Source organism: Vipera berus, assembly GCF_964194415.1.
Source record: "Vipera berus genome assembly, chromosome: 2".
Taxonomy (NCBI): domain Eukaryota; kingdom Metazoa; phylum Chordata; class Lepidosauria; order Squamata; family Viperidae; genus Vipera; species Vipera berus.
Genome location: NC_138203.1, coordinates 247121579 through 247141748, shown reverse-complemented (window position 1 = coordinate 247141748; position 20170 = coordinate 247121579).

Below are 20170 nucleotides of genomic sequence, written 5' to 3'. Positions count from 1 at the left end.
AATAATCATGCAGTGCTCTTTGATGTGTCTTTTTAATTGGAACTATGACATCTGGGCTTTGTTATTGAATGTCAAATTGTTATGTAATAAGATCATTATTTAATTGTGGATATGGCAACTAACCTGGCATGTAAAACTGAGGCCTGGGTGGGTCTGAAGAGAGGGTTAACTTCTTAGAGATATGTCTACCTGGGTTTTAGTTTTTACACAAGCTACAAGCTCAAGGCAGCGGGGTGGGGAGGCACTTTTCATTTATAGAACAATGGTTTTCAGAGGCTGTGAGCTTCATACACCTGGATATGAGAACATCTGGTTTAAGATGAGCTCTAGGAAGCAGTTAGGCTTTTTTCTGCTATACTGGACTCCCTTTTGTTCAATGGCATTTTTGCCTGAGCTGCTAAATTCCATCATCCAGGGTGGCAGATGCATCTTTTAATTTTAAGGAATTTTCAACTTGCCCCAGATGGTACAGGACAATTCATGGCACCCTTAGTAAGCTAACCCAAATTTCTGAGAATTGGATACATACCAGACATCACACATTGGGCCTGGTTTTTGTCTCATAACAATTGCAAAATGATCTGATGGAAAGATATCAGTCACTCAATTTTGAATTTCCAGGTTTGGGGAAGACACATGACAGGGAGTGAAGTGGGTGAAAGGGATAAACTGTCCAGTGAATAAATACTTGAATTTCAGTTTGCTCTATTGCATGCTTATTATTGTTATTATATTAAATGTATTTGCTGCCTATCTCGCCATGGGGCTACTGTAGGCAGAAACTGCTTTCCAAATAATATTCTGCATCAAGAACATTGTTCTTGTTATTATCTAATAAAGACAGAAAAAAAGTCCAGCCCCTATGGATGCAACAAATCCACTTTACATAGCATCAATTTGTTCCAGTTTGCAAATCTGATACACAATCTGGATCAAAAGATTATGTTGGATAGTGTACATGCATTTCCCCCTAGATTGTCTTTCCAGTGTCTGTAAAAAATACAGCATCAAAATTCAGTATATATATATCAAGTTATAATAATAGCAGCTCCTTTAATACCTCTGCTACTATAAATAAGAAGATAGAATATTTTTCAAGCATGCAGCTAAATCAGTAGCACTTTCCTTCTATTTTGAATAGCAACAAGGTGAAAGATGGATCATCCTCATCAATATAAGCACAGCAGGCTTCTACAGTCACTAGAATTTCTTCAAGAAAGGCTAGAATCATTGCTCCTCAAGATGTTCATCAGTTATTTTTTTATCTCTAACATATAGTAAAAACAAACAATAAGCTAATTTTCGTTCAAAATTATTTCTACAGTATTTAACTGTTGATAATACTGCACTGTTAACAAAAATGCAATCTTGCTTTAAATGGTCTGCTTCTATATTTTCTAATATCTCACATTCATTTAGTCTTGTTCCCAGCATCACTTTGAAGAGATCTGATGGTATCCCTTAAAATCATCAGCTACAATACCACCCGCCATGCTGAGTTCATCAAAGCCTGTGTCAGAATCCATTTATATCACATTCATAAATGTATGTTTAAAACATTATCCCCCCCCCAGATTCTGCCATCCCCCAAGGAAGGAGGAGTGCATGTGGATTCAGCCTGCCTTAGGTTATTTCAAAGACCAAGGGAAACCTTTTGAACTGGGGGAACAAAAGGGAGGGTTAGGGAAGAAGGCATCTGGCCTGTGTCTCCATTTGAATCTGTAAAGGAAGAAGGCAATAACCATAAAGATTTGAAGATCCCTTTTTTCCACAAAAGGGATGACATGAAGTAAAATTATGGGGGGCTGACCAAATGGGGTTGAGGGAAGGGGGGTTGAACCGGGAACTCTTTATAAAGTTTCAATTTGTAAAACAATACCAAGTCCTGTCTTGTATTTCCACAACCAAGCATGTCCTAGTAAAAATTCCTTTTGGACTAGAACTGACTCCAAGAGTTTTTGTTTTCCTAAGACATGTATTGGGGTGGGTCCTGACAGCCTGGCACTCTGTAAGCAATTCCATCAACAGATACATTGACCTACAACAGTCTACGAACACTCAGAATCCAAATCAACCACACAGCCAACCAGAGATAGCAGCAACCCTTAACCAACCCATGCAAGCCCCCCTCTCCCCCCACCAGCAGTTAACATCCCAATGACCCTGACCTAATGTAACCTCTCCATCATAAGACCCATCACAAGCCTCTCACTGATGACTCATACCTGACCCATCACAATACCCTCACTTGACACACAAAACCTAAAGCCCTTATAAACAGACACTGACATGCTCTAAAGTTCACTGAAGATATTACTTAGTCTGGTAATGAAATGTTCAGAAACCATGCTCAGAGAACCAACCTTTCCCCTCAGACTTCACATGATATGAAACACCAGAATTAAATGTTCTGATGTATCTATATGTGTGAGAGAAGGGAATTTATTCTAAGGATATTTTAATCTTGGAGGTAAAATAAAGCATGGAGAAGATATTTAGTAAATAGCCTGTTCTCTAACATTTAAAACTACTGAAGTAATGTTAATTAGTTTTTGTATAGTAGCCATGCAACCTGAGGGTGAGTTGTCATCAAAATGCTAAGCTAAACAAAACTGTAATGGGCCAGTTCTAAGGGGATAATTCTATAAAGGATATCCAGAGCACCAACTAAATTATTTTTAAAAGGGCCTTGATGATACTATTATCTTCATAAAGGATATGACAACTGAGTGCAATTGACTTTTTCTGAAATAATTATACATTTACTTGTAAGGTATAGACCCAGAATTAGAGACCATATAATTATTATTTTTTTAATTCCATTTATATCCCGCCCTTCTCCGAAGACTCAGGGTGGCTTACAATCTAAAGCACAACTTAATGTGCTTAGCAATAGCCTTCATTCTATGTATATGCCTGCTTATTAGGGCTTTCGCGCCCCCCCCAGCAGCATTATTACAATGTCAGCTTATTGCCCCCAACAATCTGGGTCCTCATAATGATCATTAAGAGAACTTGGACATGAAATCTAGACTTATTCACTGAATGGAAAAGAATAGGTGAAGATGATTTTTTATCAATTTTTTACAGTCAGGCATTTCCCAAGAAAATGATTCTGGCTGGCATATGACACAAAAAATAGTAAATATGTAAACAATCATAATTAAATATAAAAATAAAAGAAGCACACAAAATAGGACACAATCATATTAACCACAGCAAGGGAGCCAACGCAAAATCTTCCAGGTTCTCTAGGACCCTCCAGGCCTGATTACGTAGTCGGGTCTTAGGAATTTGTGGAATATTGAGAGAGATGGAGCTAATCTCACTTTCGGGAGAAGATTCCATAATGTGGGAACCACAATAGAGGGCCCACCTTCTGTGAAATATTAAATGTAATTCCCTGGCAAATGTGATCCACCTTGTGCCTTCTCTGCAAGAGTTAATGGACAGATAGTTGTAGTTGGGGGAGGTGGTCCCTCAGATAACCTTGAAGGGCTTTAAAGGTCAAAAACAATACCAGGCAAATTAGCAAGCAATGCAGCTCATGGAGCAAAGTTGTAATGTGTAAAGGCATACAAGAAGTTGGAAAATTGAAACAATGTTTGGAAACTGACAGAAGAGAGAAGCAACCTGGAATTAAGGAGAAACTTCCTAACAGTGAGGACAATTAACCAGTTGAACAGCTTGCCTCCAAAAATCGTGCGTGCTCTTCTTTTTAAGAAGAGACTAGACAGTCACTTGTCTGAAATGGTATAGGTTCCCCTGCTCAAGCAGGGGGCTGGACTAGAAGACCTCCAGGGTCCGTTCTGGCTCTATTCTATTCTATTCTATTCTATTCTATTCTATTCTATTCTATTCTATTCTATTCTATTCTATTCTATTCTATTCTATTCTATTCTATTCTATTCTATTCTATTCTATATGCTTCCTTTCCATTCAAACAGAGGTTATTTTTAAAATGTGTTTAATTTATTCATTCACTCATTTATATGGCTGCCCATCTTACAGACAAACTCTGGGCAGCTAACAGCAATCCACAAAAGTTATATAATAAAAGTTCTGTCAAAAACAAAGTGGGCATTGAACTTATATGGTTATGTACTTTCTTTTTTATGGCTTTTTTATTTTTGTAGGAAAGAATTCAAATTGAAAATGGCACTCTTACTATAAGTGTGCTGAACATGTCAGATTCTGGTCTCTGTCAGTGTGTTCCAGAAAAAAAAAAGATTCCATTTATTCCAATGCTGTCTTGGGTAAGTTTAAGACTGAAAAAGATAAACAGGACAACAGAGATTAAAACAAGTAAAATTTCTTAAAAGTTGATTAGAAAGACAATCTTAAAGAAGAAAATGCATGCATGTCATAGGGAAAAAAGAAGGTTTTATGTAGCACTCTATTCAAAAATAAAAATAACTGAATTTAGTGGGCCTTGCTACCAGTTAATGTATGTAGAATTGCAGCCCTGTTCATTTCTAAGAAATGTCAAAGCATGTTTTAGAGCACATATATATGCTTTAGAGATCTAGGCCTGGATATTTTGTGAAGAAAACATATCCTTTATGCTGTAAACTGGAGAAGTGTACATGTTAATCTAAATATATTGATTTAGTGCCATTAATATGTATATTTTTCATACATTTATAAGTTGCTTTTATTAAATCATGGAGAGCCTCTAAAAGCCATACTCAACACTTTTGATGGGACCATACATGACTTGGAGCTTCAGGTTTTGCTCCACAGCCCAAAGCTGTTTTGATTAATTGATTGATTATTTTTTTATTATTTATTTATAGCTTCAGCTACTGATTTTTCTAAATATCCCATGAAAAAAACACATCAGTTATCCATGTGGGAAGTGAAGTAACTAGTGGATGCAAACCCAGTGCCTCTCCTAAGGCTGCTATTAGTTGGAAAAAAGGCACTGAACCTCTACAGCAAGGTAAACGGCATGCCTATACAGTATATAAGTATGCCTCTATATTTTACTTTTTATATGAATAGTATTACAACCTTTCCCCTTCATGGATTACTGCCTTGTCATGGTGAAGGGGCTTGTGTAATTCAGTGAAGCTATGAACTATGCCGTGCAGGGCCACCCAAGATGGACAGGTCACAGCAGAGAGTTCTGACAAAACGTGATCCACTGGAGAAGGAAATGGCAACCCAATCCAGTATCTTTGCCATGAAAACCCTATGGACAGTACCAAAAGGCAAAACAATATGATGCTGGAAGATGAGCCCCTCAGGTTAGAAGGTGTCCAATATGCTACTGGGGAAGAGCAGAGGGCTAGTACTAGTAGCGCAAGAAAGAATGAAGCAACTGGGCCAAAGCCGAAAGGACGCTCAGCTGTGGATGTATCTGGTGGTGAAAGGAAAGTCCGATGCTGTAAAGATTTTTTCTCCATAGGAACCTGGAATGTAAGATCCATGAATCAAGGCAAGCTGGACGTGGTCAAACAAGAGATGACAAGACTGAACATCGACATCTCAGGAATCAGGGAACTAAAATGGACAGGAATGGGTGAATTTAATTCAGATGACCATCATGTATACTACTGAGGGCAAGAATCCCTCAGTGTTGTGATTCAGGGTCAGCCTGTGGGTTCAGCAGTTGGGTCGGACGACTCAGAGGTGGAGGGGGGTGTTGAAGAGCTTGCTGAGGGGGTTGGAGAGCTTGCTGATGAAAGCCCTCAGCCAGGCCCCTCCCACCTGGTCATGATGCAGACCCAGCTGTGTGAGCCTGACAGCGTGGATGAAGATGACCCACAGCTGGCCCTGTTCAAGGACGCCCAACGCAGGAGGCAGTCAATCAGGAGTAAACAGAGGAAGGCAATGGGGCACCTCGGAAGGAGGCAGAGAGAAGCCACGCCCTGAACTGTATAAAAGGGGAATGCGTGGGAGGGCTGGTTTGCTGAAGGCAACCACTTGAATAGCTCCTGTTTCATGGTTCGTGTCTTGTTTGCTTTTGTATCCATAAATTTGGTAGGCTTAGTTCCAGCCTCTTGCCTTCTTGTAAAAGGGGTTGTCCCTGCCTTTTCTGCAGGGCCGGTAGCAGGGTGGTACAGAACACTCAGAAGAAATGGAGTAGACTTCATAGTCAATGAAAGAGTAGGAAAAGCAATACTGGGATACAATCCCCAAAATGACAGAATGATCTCAGTTCGAATCCAAGACAAACCATTCAATATCACAGTAGTTCAAGTCTATGCCCCAACCACAGGTGCTGAAGAGGATGAAAACTGACCAGTTCTATGAAGCCCTACAGCACCTTATAGAACTAACATCAAAAAATGATGTCCTTATCATCATGGGAGATTGGAATGCTAAAGTAGGAAGCCAAAAGATAACCAGAATAACAGGCAAGTTTGGCCTTGGAGTACAAAATGAAGCAGGGCACACTCTGATGGCAGAAAGTGAAGAAGAACTAAAGAGCCTCTTGTTGCGGGTGAAGAAGGAGAGTGCAAAACTTGGGTTGAAACTTAACATTAAGAAAACCAAGATCATGGCATCCGGCCCTCTCAATTCCTGGCAAATAGATGGGAAGAAATGGAGGTAGTGACAGATTTTATTTTCCTGGGCTCCAAAATCACTGCAGATGGGGACTGTAGCCAAGAAATTAAAAGATGCTTGCTCCTCGAGAGGAAAGCCATGGCAAATCTAGACAGCACACTAAAAAGCAGAGACATCACCCTGTCAACAAAAGTGCATATAGTCAAGGCTATGGTCTTCCCAGTTGCAATGTATGGCTGTGAAAGTTGGACCATAAAAAAGGCTGAGCGCCAAAGGATTGAAGCCTTTGAACTATGGTGCTGGAGAAGACTCCTGCGAGTCCCTTGGACTGTAAGGCAATCAAACCAGTCAGTCCTAGAGGAGATCAACCCCGACTGCTCTTTAGAAGGCCAGATCATGAAGGTGAAGCTCAAATACTTTGGCCACCTAATGAGAAGGAAGGACTCACTGGAGAAGAGCCTAATGCTGGGAAAGTTTGAGGGCAATAGAAGAAGGGGACGACAGAGAATGAGGTGGCTGGATGGAGTCACTGAAGCTATAGGCATGAGCTTAAATGGACTCCAGAAGATGGTAGAGGACAGGAAGGCCTGGAGGAACATTGTCCATGGGGTCGCAATGGGTCGGACATGACTTTGCAGCTAACAACAACAACATTACAAACTTTACATGTCAGATCTTAACAGGGTCTAAATATATGGAGACTGTTCCAGATGTGAGATTTGTCTTTAAACAGAGAATCTACTGCACATATCTGATCATAAATTGTGTTTTAGATTCCACTGAATTTCAAACATAGGGCCATTGTTGTTCGAAACCAAAATCCTGAATTGTATTTTGGATCATGGAACTCATTTGGCAACCATGGGCAACAGCAAGAAGGAGATTTTGGAAGGTCCAAAAGAGGCTTCATAGCATCATAATGGATCAAATATGGTCAGTTTCTTTAGGCTCTTAATAAAATGGATCCGATTCTTTACATCAGTCTATGTTTCACTAGCACTGCCTGTTCTTCTAAACAAAGAAGAGAGTTATCTGTTGTATTTCTGTCTGTTCTGTACATGGGAAAATTTCACTTTGTTCTCTACATGCCACTTTGTTGGTTCAGTCTGGACTGAAAGGCAACAAGTTCACCAAGGATATCAGGATGACAGATATTCTTAAGATATTTATGACTAACTCAAGATTATGGATCTGAGTTAAATCCAGTAGAATTTAAATCAATAGAAATATAATGTGCCTCTAATTGCAGCCTTAGTATGCCTTTAACTAATTTACCAGTAGTACCCATTTGCTTCACACTCCTCAGGAGCAGATGCTAATTCCACACTTGCTTCATAATGGTATAATTACGGTATTACATTTGATTGTTTCACTTCTGTGAGAGCTGTAAAACAGAAAAATGATGAGAGGGCCCATGAATAATTTGAGTGCAGCAGTCCCAAATAAGGAAGATTAAATTTTAAGTGAAGGGCTAGACAGTGAATACATGTTTAACTGACACATATTGTTCCTGTTTAAACCATTTGCGTGAAGCAAAGTATTTGTTTCTTGTTGTTTTTCCACCAAGCCTTGGTATTATGCTTGCCATTTTGAGGAGACAAGAAGATAGTGCCAATCACTGCTATAGCTTGAGCTGCAAAGTATTTGGTCCTGTCTTGGTGGAAATAGGGGATGGATACTGTTGTATCCATCAAGTTGTCAGATGACACATTGATCAGCTCAGGAAACAGTTTCCAGAATGGCCACTAAGTGAGGACTGCATCATAAGTCCCTCCCAAGATCCTCAAACTTGCGGCCAAACAAGTCCTCACATGGACTATCAGGACTTTTCCTTCTTAACTGAGGCAGAACCGGAGGGAGAACTGGGAAGCCCTGGAGTGCAACATGGGTCCCCTGAAGGAGCAAGCCAGCTGAACTTCAGCAACTGCTGTGCCTACTCTGCCAAACTGTCTGACTCTGGGGTGGGCCAACCTGGAGAGGCCAGCCAGAGTGCATAGAATCCCCTTGACTCAGGAGCACAAAGGGACACAAGTCTACCCAGCCCACTGGGTAAGCTGGTAGACCACAAAATGATGGGGACTCCAAGATGTTCCTCTAGGGCACACAAGCCTCCTTCATATCTTGCAGATTACGTTGTAAAATAAAGAGCTATATATTGTTATAATTCCTGTTGCCACTACACTACAGAAATTAGTGCTATGATGTAACTGTCTAAAAGTGCCATTTTTGAAGCCTATTCATTGAGACGTTGTTTAATAACATTGTAACCTACATTGTTTTTTTTAACTTTTATTATTATTATCACTTTTTATTTTATTGTGTTTGGATAATGAGTCTTGACAATTGTTGAGACTAATTGGTGTTATTATGGTCTGGTCTAAGAGGGGAGGGGTGTTATGTACTGGGCTCTTAAAGTATACCACGTGGGTTGCTGGAGCAGCTAACGGCTCTCCAGCAACCCAGACTACAAGTCTCCTGTGCTGCAATTGGCTATCTCCAAGTGGCAATGGTTGATTCAAACCTATTGGCTGCCGCCTAGGGGCTAGACTATATATTGCGGCTAGTTGCAGCCTTTTCCCCAGTACAGTTTCTTCACGAAATAAACTATGAGTTACCTTGTACTCAGCTTCGCGTCTTCATTCCTGCGCCAAAGAACCCACTATTTAACAGATACTTTAAATTTAAAATAAACATTCAGCTTGGGTTCTTTAAGAAATATCATCTCATTTATTAACCTAAGAAGGTGCCTGATTGACAGGCCCCACCAAGCTGGGATTTAGTATCACGAAAAAGGTGAGAGAATAAACAAGTGCTGATGCATAAAAACAAATGATTAATTGGTCTTGGAGAGAATGAAACTTGAATGTAAAATGTATTGATGTAAAACTCATGAGAAAACAGAACTGACTTTTGAGTTCTCTGTGGGTGATGCTATCCAATGTTTGTTTTTGCCATTGTACTTTTACTGTTGCTCTACAAAATCTGAGGATGAAATATTGATGACTGTAAAGTCAACACTGCAAATGTGATCAAAATAACAGAAAGGCTTAGTATATTTTACTAGACTTTATAAACTAAAAGCTGTTTATAGAACTAAAGGTTGTTGAATACATGATAAAAATTTAATGTCTTCATTTCTATGTTGTTGGCTTTTTCCAGTTTTTAAAATTTTGGCTTGGGAACTTTTTTAAAAAAAGTAAAATTGTTTTTATTAATTCATTTTTAAACAGTCATACATAAAATAAAAAATGAACAATTTGCCACAGTCAAAAAGAAAAAGAAAAATATCATACAAGTAAACACCTCTAAGAATCTATAATTGCAACTATATTCCAGCTTTGTCTGACTGTAACTCATTAAAAGAGGAAACTAAACTTTCAGTGTTCATCAAGAATTTGGGAGAGATAAAGTGACATTTTCTGATTAGTAGAAAATATAGTTTCCTCAAGAAATGCTAAATCACATACCTACGAATTCCGATACACCACTTGTAGAACTACAGTATTTTTCCATCTTCTAGGGCAGGGATCTTCAAACTTGGCCCTTTTACGCCTTGTGGACTTCAACTCCCAGAATTCCTCAGCCAGCATGCCTGACTGAGGAATTCTGGGAGTTGAAGACCACAAGTCATAAAAGGGCCAAGTTTGAAGACCCCTTTTCCAGGGATTATTCTTTTTGCTGTTGTTAAAGCATGGCTGACCTTTTCTATGTCACTTTCTTCTATTGTATATTATGCTTTGCATTTTGAGATAGAAAAAAATGGTGGAGAATTATGGCTGAATATAAAACTGGATTTTCTATAAGGCTATTTTTCTTGCATTAATTAGTACTTTAAAACACATCAAACCCATTTTAAAATCCATCCATACATTTTGAACTGATATTTTAAAAAAATGTTGTGTTGAATTTAGTTTATTAGGAAAATATTCTTTCTAATATTGAAATTCCTTTTTTCACTTTTTTCTCTTTTGATACTTTTAATCTACTAGCACATATATTTGTAACAGCCCCTATAGCTAGAACTCCTTTATTCTATTCTCAGCAGAAAGGTCTTTTCCAATTCCAGATTTTTGAAGGATAGATTTAAATAGACTTTAGGCTTAGGATCCTGGCCATTTGTATTTACATTAAGAAGATTCAGGGATGAGACAAAATTAATTCAAACCTGTATCTTTTTGTTGATGACATCCTGGTATTAACTAATACAACTTACTAGTGGACCAATGGGATTGATTTTTCATCTAACTTTAATGAATCTCTGCAGCTGTATTTCTAATTAAAGACTGAAATGGCAGAAAGAAAGCTATAGATTTCCCTTCATGCTTCAAGTCATCACATATTGCATCATGTACTGAGATACAAGCAAAATTTTATACTATTCAGCAGAATCTTTTTCTGTTTCTAACTGCTTCTCTGGCCAGCTGAAAATTAACACTATAATAAGCACTACGCTGTAGTTCTACACTTCTCAAGATTGTAAACACAGTTTAAAATTGTGGTTTACCCAGTAGCAAAACAGCAACTTTAGGTACAAATTCATGTGAATTAATGATTGTCACTATTGTTCTGAATTACTATTTATTGGTTTGGTTTGTATCCCATCTTTCCTTCAGTGGCTCAAGATGACAAACATAGCACAATCCTGGGAGGCACCCAAAACCCTGGGAGGCAAGCTATTAATTGCTCTCACTGCCAGAAAATTTCTCCTTACTTCTAGGAGAAGTACCCTTATTAACAGGGTTTCACCCATTACTTCTTCTCCTGTCCTCAGGTGCTTTGTAGAATAAGTCAATCTCCTCTTCTCTGTGACAGCCCCTCAAGTACTAGAAGACAGTTATCATGTTATGTTCCCACTAATCCTTCTCTTTGATAAGCTAGACATCCCTAGCTTTCTCAACCATTCATCATATGATTTAGCCCCCAGATCCTTTATCAGCTTTGTTACTGGGACACTTTCTAGGGACTCAGCATTTTTTTGGTACTGTGGTGATACAATACTGTATCACAAGTGTGGCCTCAATAATGCATTATAAAGCAGCATTAATCACTTTGTTGATACTGATGTTATTCCTACAGTAGGTTGATGCAGCCCAGGACAGCATTGGCTCTTTTTTTGCTGCTGCAGCACATTGCTGGCTCATACTTAAGTGGTGATTGACTATGACATCTGGATCTCTCTCACAGTACTACAGTTGAGCCAGGTACCACCTATTTTGCACCTATACATTTGGTTTTCCTGTCTAAATGCAGTACTTTACTTTTTTCCACCACTGAACTGCATGTTCTTCTGAATCTTCAGTGTGAAGTAGATAGCTAGAATTTTACAGAATAGTCCAAGAGTAGTCCAATTTCTTACCAAATTTCTCTTTTTATACTCCCAGCACTTCTTACATATAAAGTTGCTGCATTACGAATAACAACATTCTTGATACAAGATGGACAGTGTTTAATCAAGATGGACAGTGTTTAATATTCATACATTATGTATATGTAGGGGTGTAGGTCTATACATATGTTGTAGTTGTAGTATGTATATGTTGTATATTGCATGTTTAGGTGTGTGTCATGTGTGTGTTCACTTTGAGAGTGGGCAACTAAATTTCATTTTTGATGTTTGTCGTTGTGCCCAAAGTAAAACATGACAATAAATGTTATCTCTTATCTTACAGATGAGAATTTTCTATTTATTTTTTCCCCTGTTATATATCTACTACAGCAGGTTCCCCAACCCATCTGACCCCCAGCCCACTACCAGGATGTAGGCCTCCCTGAAGCAGTGGGTGAATGTGTACAGACATCCCCACCTTGCATGAGCAGCTGGCAAGCATGTGCACATGTGCTCCATTTGCATGAGTGGCAGGCATGTGTGCCCACCGCTCAAGCAAATGCAGCTGTACAGGCATGTGCTTGCCTGCCATTTGTGCAGATCTGTCCCCTTTGCCCTCCTTGCCTCTGCCAATCCGCAAAGCCAGAAAAGGTAGGGGACTCTGTTCTATAGGACAGATATAGGCATTAACAAAAAGTAAAGATTTAAGAGTAATTTACCATAGACAAAAGGTCATAAACATTCATTTAAATTATGTGTAAAGCATTATTTACTGCATTAAATTTAGGCTCATAAGAGACTACTTTAATCCATTATCTACTCTAAGCATAGACAACTAATAGTCGAATTACCATGATAAAAACATTATATTTATCTGAAATTTTTCCAGATAATCTAAAATCAGTTACACTTCTTGTTTGGAACAACAAAACATACAAGTCATCTCAAATCTAAATAAAGTATATGGAACAACAGAGTTGAATATGAAAGTAATTTCCCTATGATAACATTTAAGTGCATATTATTTAGTACATGATATTTAGTATTCATATTTTCAAATTGATCAAGGTTGATGTCCAAGGTGTTCTTGAAGCTATCTACCTATCATCTTATCAAGGATTTTGCCTCAAAAGGCCATATTTGTATATGTTCATTGGAGAGCCAGAAGAGAACAGACCATAATTGCTGTACTACTCAATTGGATAACATTATTATATGTTTAAATTCAAAGATAATTTTAGTAGAATGTAAGTGATATTAAATCAAATAAATCTAGTATTAGCTAGTTATGCAGCTCTAGAATAACATACATAGGCTTAGCCGCTCCCCACCCTTCATTTCTCAACTTGACGTCTAATAGTAAATCAAACGGAAGTTCATCAACTGACTGTGGAAATAATAAAAGGAAGTTAAAAATTCTGAAAGACTTGGTTGTTAATTGCTCTTTTGTGAGAAGTCTTGAATAAGCATGAGTAGATGGACTGAGATAAAATGAAAGCTTTGTAGATGGGTAAAATGAGAAAATGGTGACCAATAAATTTATATACTTAGTGCATTCAGAAAGTATTCAGATTCCCTTCACTTTTGTCAATTTTATTATGCTGTAGACTGATTCTACAGCTGTTGAAATTCATTTTTTTCTCATTAATCAAAACTCAGTACCCATAATGACAAAGTAAAAACAGAATTTTAGAAATGCCTCTAAATTTATTAAAAAGAAAAAAAATCAAATATCACATTGACATAAGTATTCAGACCCTTCAATCAGTACTTTGTTGAAGCATCGTTGGCAGCAATTACAGCCTTGAGTCTTTTGGGGTATGACGCAACAAGCTTTGCATACCTGGACTGGAGGATTTTCTGCCATTGTTCCTTGAAAATTGTCTGAAAGTCAGTCAAGGTGGATTGTGAGTGTCGATGGACAGCTATTTTCAGGTCCCTCCAGAGATGTTCAATAGGATTCAGATGAAGGCTTTGGTGGGCTACTCTAGGACATTCAGAGAGTTGTCCCTAATACACTCCTATGTTGTCTTGGCTGTGTGCTTAGGATCATTGTCATATTGGAAAGTGAAATTTAGGCCCAGTCTGAGGTCCTGAGCGCTGTAGAACAGGTTTTCATTGAGGATATCCCTGTACTTTGCTCCATTCAGCTTTCCCTCCCTTACCAGCCTCCCGGTCCTTGCAGCTGAAAAACACTCCCACAGCATCACCATGGTTCACTGTTAGGATGATATCAGGCAGGTGATGAGTGCTGCCTCATTTCCTCCTTTATATTTAGAATTGAGGCCAAACAGTTCAATCTTGGTTTCATCAAAGCAGAGAATCTTGTTCCTCACAGTCTGAAAGTCTTTCAGGTGTTTTTTTTTGCAAACTCCAAGTGGGCTTTTATGTGTTTTGCACTGAGGAGGATTCTGTCTAGCCACTCTACCATAAAGTACAGATCGGTGGAGGGCTGCAGTGATGGTTGTCCTTCTGGAACTTTGTCTCATCTCCACACAGGATCTTTGGAGATCAGTCAGAATGACCATCAGGTTCTTGGTCACCTCTCTTACTAAGGCTCTTCCGCCCCAATTGATAAGGTGACCAGCTCTTGGAAGAGTTCTGGTTGTGCATTGTCAACTGTGAGGCCTTCTATAGAACGGTGTGTGTGTCTTTCCAAATCATGCCCAATCAATTTAATTTACCTCAGGTGGCCTCAAATCAAGGTGTAGTAACATATCAGCAATGATAAAGAGAAATGGGAGGCACTTGAGCTAAATTTCAAGTGTTCTTGAAAAGGGTCTGAATACTTATGCCAGTGATACTTCAGATTTTTTTTCTTTTTAATAAATTTACAGACATTTCTAAAATTCAGTTTTTACTTCATCATTATGGGGTACTGTGTGTAGATTAATGAGAAAAAAATCAATTTCAACAACTGTAGAATCAGGCTGCAGCATAACAAAATGGACAAAAGTGAAGGGGTTCTGAATACTTTCTGAATGCACTCTGTGTGTGTGTGTGTGTATATACACACATATATACACTGTATTCATAAAGATTATATATATATATATATATATATATATATATATATATATATATATATATATATATATATATATATATACAGTATATATATAAATTTTGTTGTTGTTGTTAGCTGCGAAGTCGTGTCCGACCCATCGTGACCCTATGGACAACGTTCCTCCAGGCCTTCCTGTCCTCTACCATCTTCTGGAGTCCATTTAAGCTCACGCCTACTGCTTCAGTGACTCCATCCAGCCACCTCATTCTCTGTCATCCCCTTCTTCTCTTGCCCTCAATCTTTACCAGCGTTAGGCTCTTCTCCAGTGAGTCCTTCCTTCTCATTAGGTGGCCAAAGTATTTGAGCTTCACCTTCATGATCTGGCCTTCTAAAGAGCAGTCGGGGTTGATCTCCTCTAGGACTGACCGGTTTGATTGCCTTGCAGTCCAAGGGACTCGCAGGAGTCTTCTCCAGCACCATAGTTCAAAGGCTTCAATTCTTTGGCGCTCAGCCTTTCTTATGGTCCAACTTTCACTGCCATACATTGCAACTGGGAAGACCATAGCCTTGACTATACACACTTTTGTTGGCAGGGTGATATCTCTGCTTTTTAGTGTGCTGTCTAGATTTGCCATGGCTTTCCTCCCAAGGAGGAAGCGTCTTTTAATTTCTTGGCTACAGTCCCCATCTGCAGTGATCTTGGAGCCCAGGAAAATAAAATCTGTCACTACCTCCATTTCTTCCCCATCTATTTGCCAGGAATTGAGAGGGCCGGATACCATGATCTTGGTTTTCTTAATGCTTAGTTTCAATGCAACTTTTGCACTCTCCTTCTTCACTCACAACAAGAGGTTCTTTAGTTCCTCTTCACTTCCTGCCATTAGAGTGGTATCATCTGCATATCTTAGGTTGTTGAGATTTTTCCGGGCAATCTTATTTCCAACTTTTGATTCATCTAGCCCTGCCTTTCTCATGATGTGTTCTGCATATAAGTTAAACAGGCCGGGTGACAGTATACAGCCGTGCTGCACTCCTTTCCCAATTTTGAACTAATCAGTGGTTCCATGTCCAGTTCTCACTGTTGCTTCTTGACCTGCATATAGGTTTCTCAAGAGACGAATAAGAAGGTCTGGTACTCCCATCTCTTTAAAAACTTACCACAATTTGTTGTGATCCACACAATCAAAGGCTTTAGCAAAGTCAATGAAGCAGATGTTTCTCTGGAATTCCCTAGCTTTCTCCATGATCCAGCATATGTTGGCAATTTGATCTCTAGTTCCTCTGCCTCTTTGAAATCCTGCCTGTACTTCTGGTAGTTCTCGATCCACATACTGCTGGAGTCTAGCTTTTAGGATTTTAAGCATAACTTTACTAGCATGAGAAATGAGTGCAATGGTATGATAGTTTGAACATTCTTTGGCACTGCCTTTCTTTGGAATTGGAATATAAACTGATCTTTTCCAATCCTGTGGCCACTGTTGAGTTTTCTAAATTTGCTGGCAAATTGAGTGTAGCACTTTTACTGCATCGTCTTTTAAGATTTTGAATAGCTCAGCTGGAATACTGTCACCTCCACTAGCTTTGTTGTTGCTCAGCTTTTCTAAAGCCCACTTCACTTCACATTCTAGGATGTCTGGCTCAAGGTCAGTGACCACCTCATTGTGATTATCAGGGATGTTAAGCTCATTCTTGTATAGTTCTTCTGTGTAATTTTGGCACCTCTTCTTAATCTCTTCTGCCTCTGTTAGGTCCCTGCCATTTTGGTCCTTTATCATGCCCATTTTTGCATTAAACATTCCCTTCATCTCTCCAATTTTCTTGAAAAGATCTCTGGTCCTCCCTATTCTATTGTTTTCTTCTATTTCTTTGCACTGTTCATTTAAGAAGGCATTCTTATCTCTTCTAGCTATTCTATGGAATTCTGCATTCAATTGGGCGTATCTTTCTTTTTCTCCCTTGCCTTTTGCTTCCCTACTTTCCTCAGCTACCATATTTTCTGGCATATAAGACTACTTTTTAACCCATGAAAATCTTCTCAAAAGTCAGGGGTCGTCTTATACGCCGGGTGCTGAAAATTTAGAGACAGGGCTGGCTGGAAAACCTGGAGCGGATCTCCCATTTAGTCTGCTCAGGGAAAGTGGGACCAATTGGAGAAGAAGCTGCAGTCTGTGATTTTTTACAGTCTGGGGTCTGGGTGTCTTTCCTTCTAAAGTTGAAGAGCAGCTGTAGTATATCCCAACTTGAAAGGCAGGTGGGGAAGGCAGCAGCCAGAGCAGTGGCTTAGCTCTAAGGACACATTTGACTTAGGAACTGGGCGGGCTGGTTGGAAAACCTGGAGCGGATCTCCCATTTTGGTCTTTTTTTTTTAATCCCATTTATATCCCGCCCTTCTTCGAAGACTCAGGGTGGCTTACAATTTAAAGCACAAATCAATGTGCTTAGCAATAGCCTTCATTCTGTGTATATGCCTGTTTATTAGGGCTTTCACACACACCCCAAGCAGCATTATTACAAAGTCAGCTTATTGCCCCCAACAATCTGGGTCCTCATTTTACCTACATTGCAAGGATGGAAAGCTGAGTCACCCTTGAGCCTGGTGGGATGCGAACCTGCACTAGTTACAGGCAGCTGGTGTTATTTAAGGCTCTGTGCAGGAAAAGCTTTAGAGTGAATTAGGAAAAGTGAAAAAGTGAATTAGGAAAATAGGGAACGGTTGCTGGAATTGGGTATGTGTAGTTTAACGAAGAGAAGAGTGAGGGGTGACATGATAGCAGTGATCCAATATCTCACGGGCTGCCACAAAGCAGAGGGAGCCAAGCTATTCTCCAAAGCACCTGAAAGCAGGACAAGAAGCAATGGATGGAAACTAGTCAAGGAGAGAAGCTACCTAGAACTAAGGAGAAACTTCCTGACAGTTAGAACAATTAACCAGTGGAACAACCTGCCTCCAGAAGTGGTGAATGCTCCAACACTGGAAGTTTTTAAGAAGAGACTGGACAGCCATTTGCCTAAAATGGTATAGGGTTTCCTGCCTGAGCAGAGGGTTGGACTAGATGACCTCCAAGGTCCCTTCCAACTTTATATATTATATTATATTATATCTCTGTTCACTGGGACATCTTCAGTGTGCTTTGAATTGTGCTCATCTGTCAGAGCACCGGCCTTTAAATTGGTGTGTGTGTTGTTTGTCTGGTATGTTTATGAGTCATGGTCTGGTTTCGGGCTCTTTGAATGTTTGGTTTTCAAGCACACTGAAGATGTCCCCACAAATGGAGGCAAAACATTTGCAGCCAGATTGTGAAGCTCGGAATCAAACCTACAGCCTGCCTCTTTCTGCTACTAGATTTTGTTCATGTGTAAGAACAAGAATGGTCTATGAAAGTACAGTAAGAGTGTGCTACCATTGTTATTAACACACAGTTATTTAATCCACTTGCACTGTTTTATGTTTACATGTTTGATGACAAACAGCCTTATGTTTATAAGTGACAGTTTTCCTACTAAGCACCTGCATGTCATAAGCATTTGAATTAAAATTACCATATTAAAATCAAATCTGATGTTTTTTAATTTTTATTTGGTGTGCGTTGGAAGAGGGGTAGTCTTATATGGCGAGTATAGCCCAAACCCTATAATTTAACAGGAAATGTAGGGGCCGTCTTATACGCCCAGTCGTCTTATACGCCAGAAAATACGGTATTTATTCCTTAAATCTATTTGTCACCTCTATCGTATACTCTACAGAGATATGATTTAATTCATACCTGAGTGGCCTAGTGCTTTTCCCTACTTTCTTCAGTTTAAGTCTAAACTTTGCAATGAGAAGCTCATGGTCTGAGCCACAGTCAGCTCCTGGTCTTGTTTTTACTGACTGTATAGAGCTTCTCCATCTTTGGCTGCAGAGCACATAGTCAATCTGATTTCTGTGTTGACCGTCTGGTCATGTCCATGTGTGGAGCCGTCTCTTGGGTTGTTGGAAAAGAGTGTTTGCTATGACCATCGTATTCTCTTGACAAAATTCTATCAGCCTGTGCCCTGCTTCATTTTGTACTCCAAGGCCAAACCTGCCTGTTATTCCAGTTATCTTTTGGCTTCCTACTTTAGCATTCCAATCCCCCATGATGACAAAGACATCATTTTTTGGTGTTAGTTCTATGAGGTGCTGTAGGGCTTCATAGAACTGGTCAATTTCATCCTCTTCAGCACTGGTGGTTGGGGCATAGACTTGGACTACTGTGATATTGAATGGTTTGCCTTGGATTCGAACTGAGATCATTCTGTCATTTTGAGGATTGTATCCCAGTATTGCTTTTCCTACTCTTTTATTGACTATGAAGGCTACTCCATTTCTTCTGAGGGATTCTTGCCTGCAGTAGTATACCTGATGGTCATCTGAATTAAATTCACCCATTCCTGTCCATTTTAGTTCCCTGATTCCTGAGATGTTGATGTTCAGTCTTGTCATCTCTTGTTTGACCACGTCCAGCTTGCCTTGATTCATGGATCTTACATTCCAGGTTCCTATGGAGAAAAAATCTTTACAGCATCAGACTTTCCTTTCACCACCAGACACATCCACAGCTGAGCGTCCTTTCAGCTTTGGCCCAGTCGCTTCATTCTTTCTGGCGCTACTAGTACTAGTCCTCTGCTCTTCCCCAGTAGAATATTGGATGCCTTCCGACCTGAGGGGCTCATCTTCCAGCATCATATCATTTTGCCTTTTGGTACTGTCCATGGGGTTTTCATGGCAAAGATACTGGAGTGGGTTGCCATTTCCTTCTCCAGTGGAATCCCTCTGCTATGACCTTTCCATCTTGGGTGGCCCTGCACGGCATAACTCATAGCTTCATTGAATTACGCAAGCCCCTTCGCCACGACAAGGCAGTAATCCATGAAGGGGTATAAAAAAATACACACACACACACACACATATATATAATGCAGTGGTATATGATAGAAATATTCTTGCAATTGTGTGTTTATATTTTCTGTGCTTTTTTATGCTTTGCTTTGTTGCTTAGAGAAGGCATTCCATATTTTGCAGGGCCATGACTCTGTAAAATGATAAATGAATTTAGGTTCTATCACTTCATAATTAAAATGAAATTTAATTAGGATTGGGCAAAAAAACCCCACAGTACTACAGACTTTGCTTAATAAGTTTTCCTTCTTCAGTGACCATTTAAATTTACCACGATGCTGAAAAAAATAGCTATCTTCTATAGAAATCTTTGTGGAGCCCAGCTGATCAAATGTAGAATCAATCCCCATTTGTCATTTTTTTTATTAAAAAATCATCTCTATTGATATCTTAAAACTCAGTT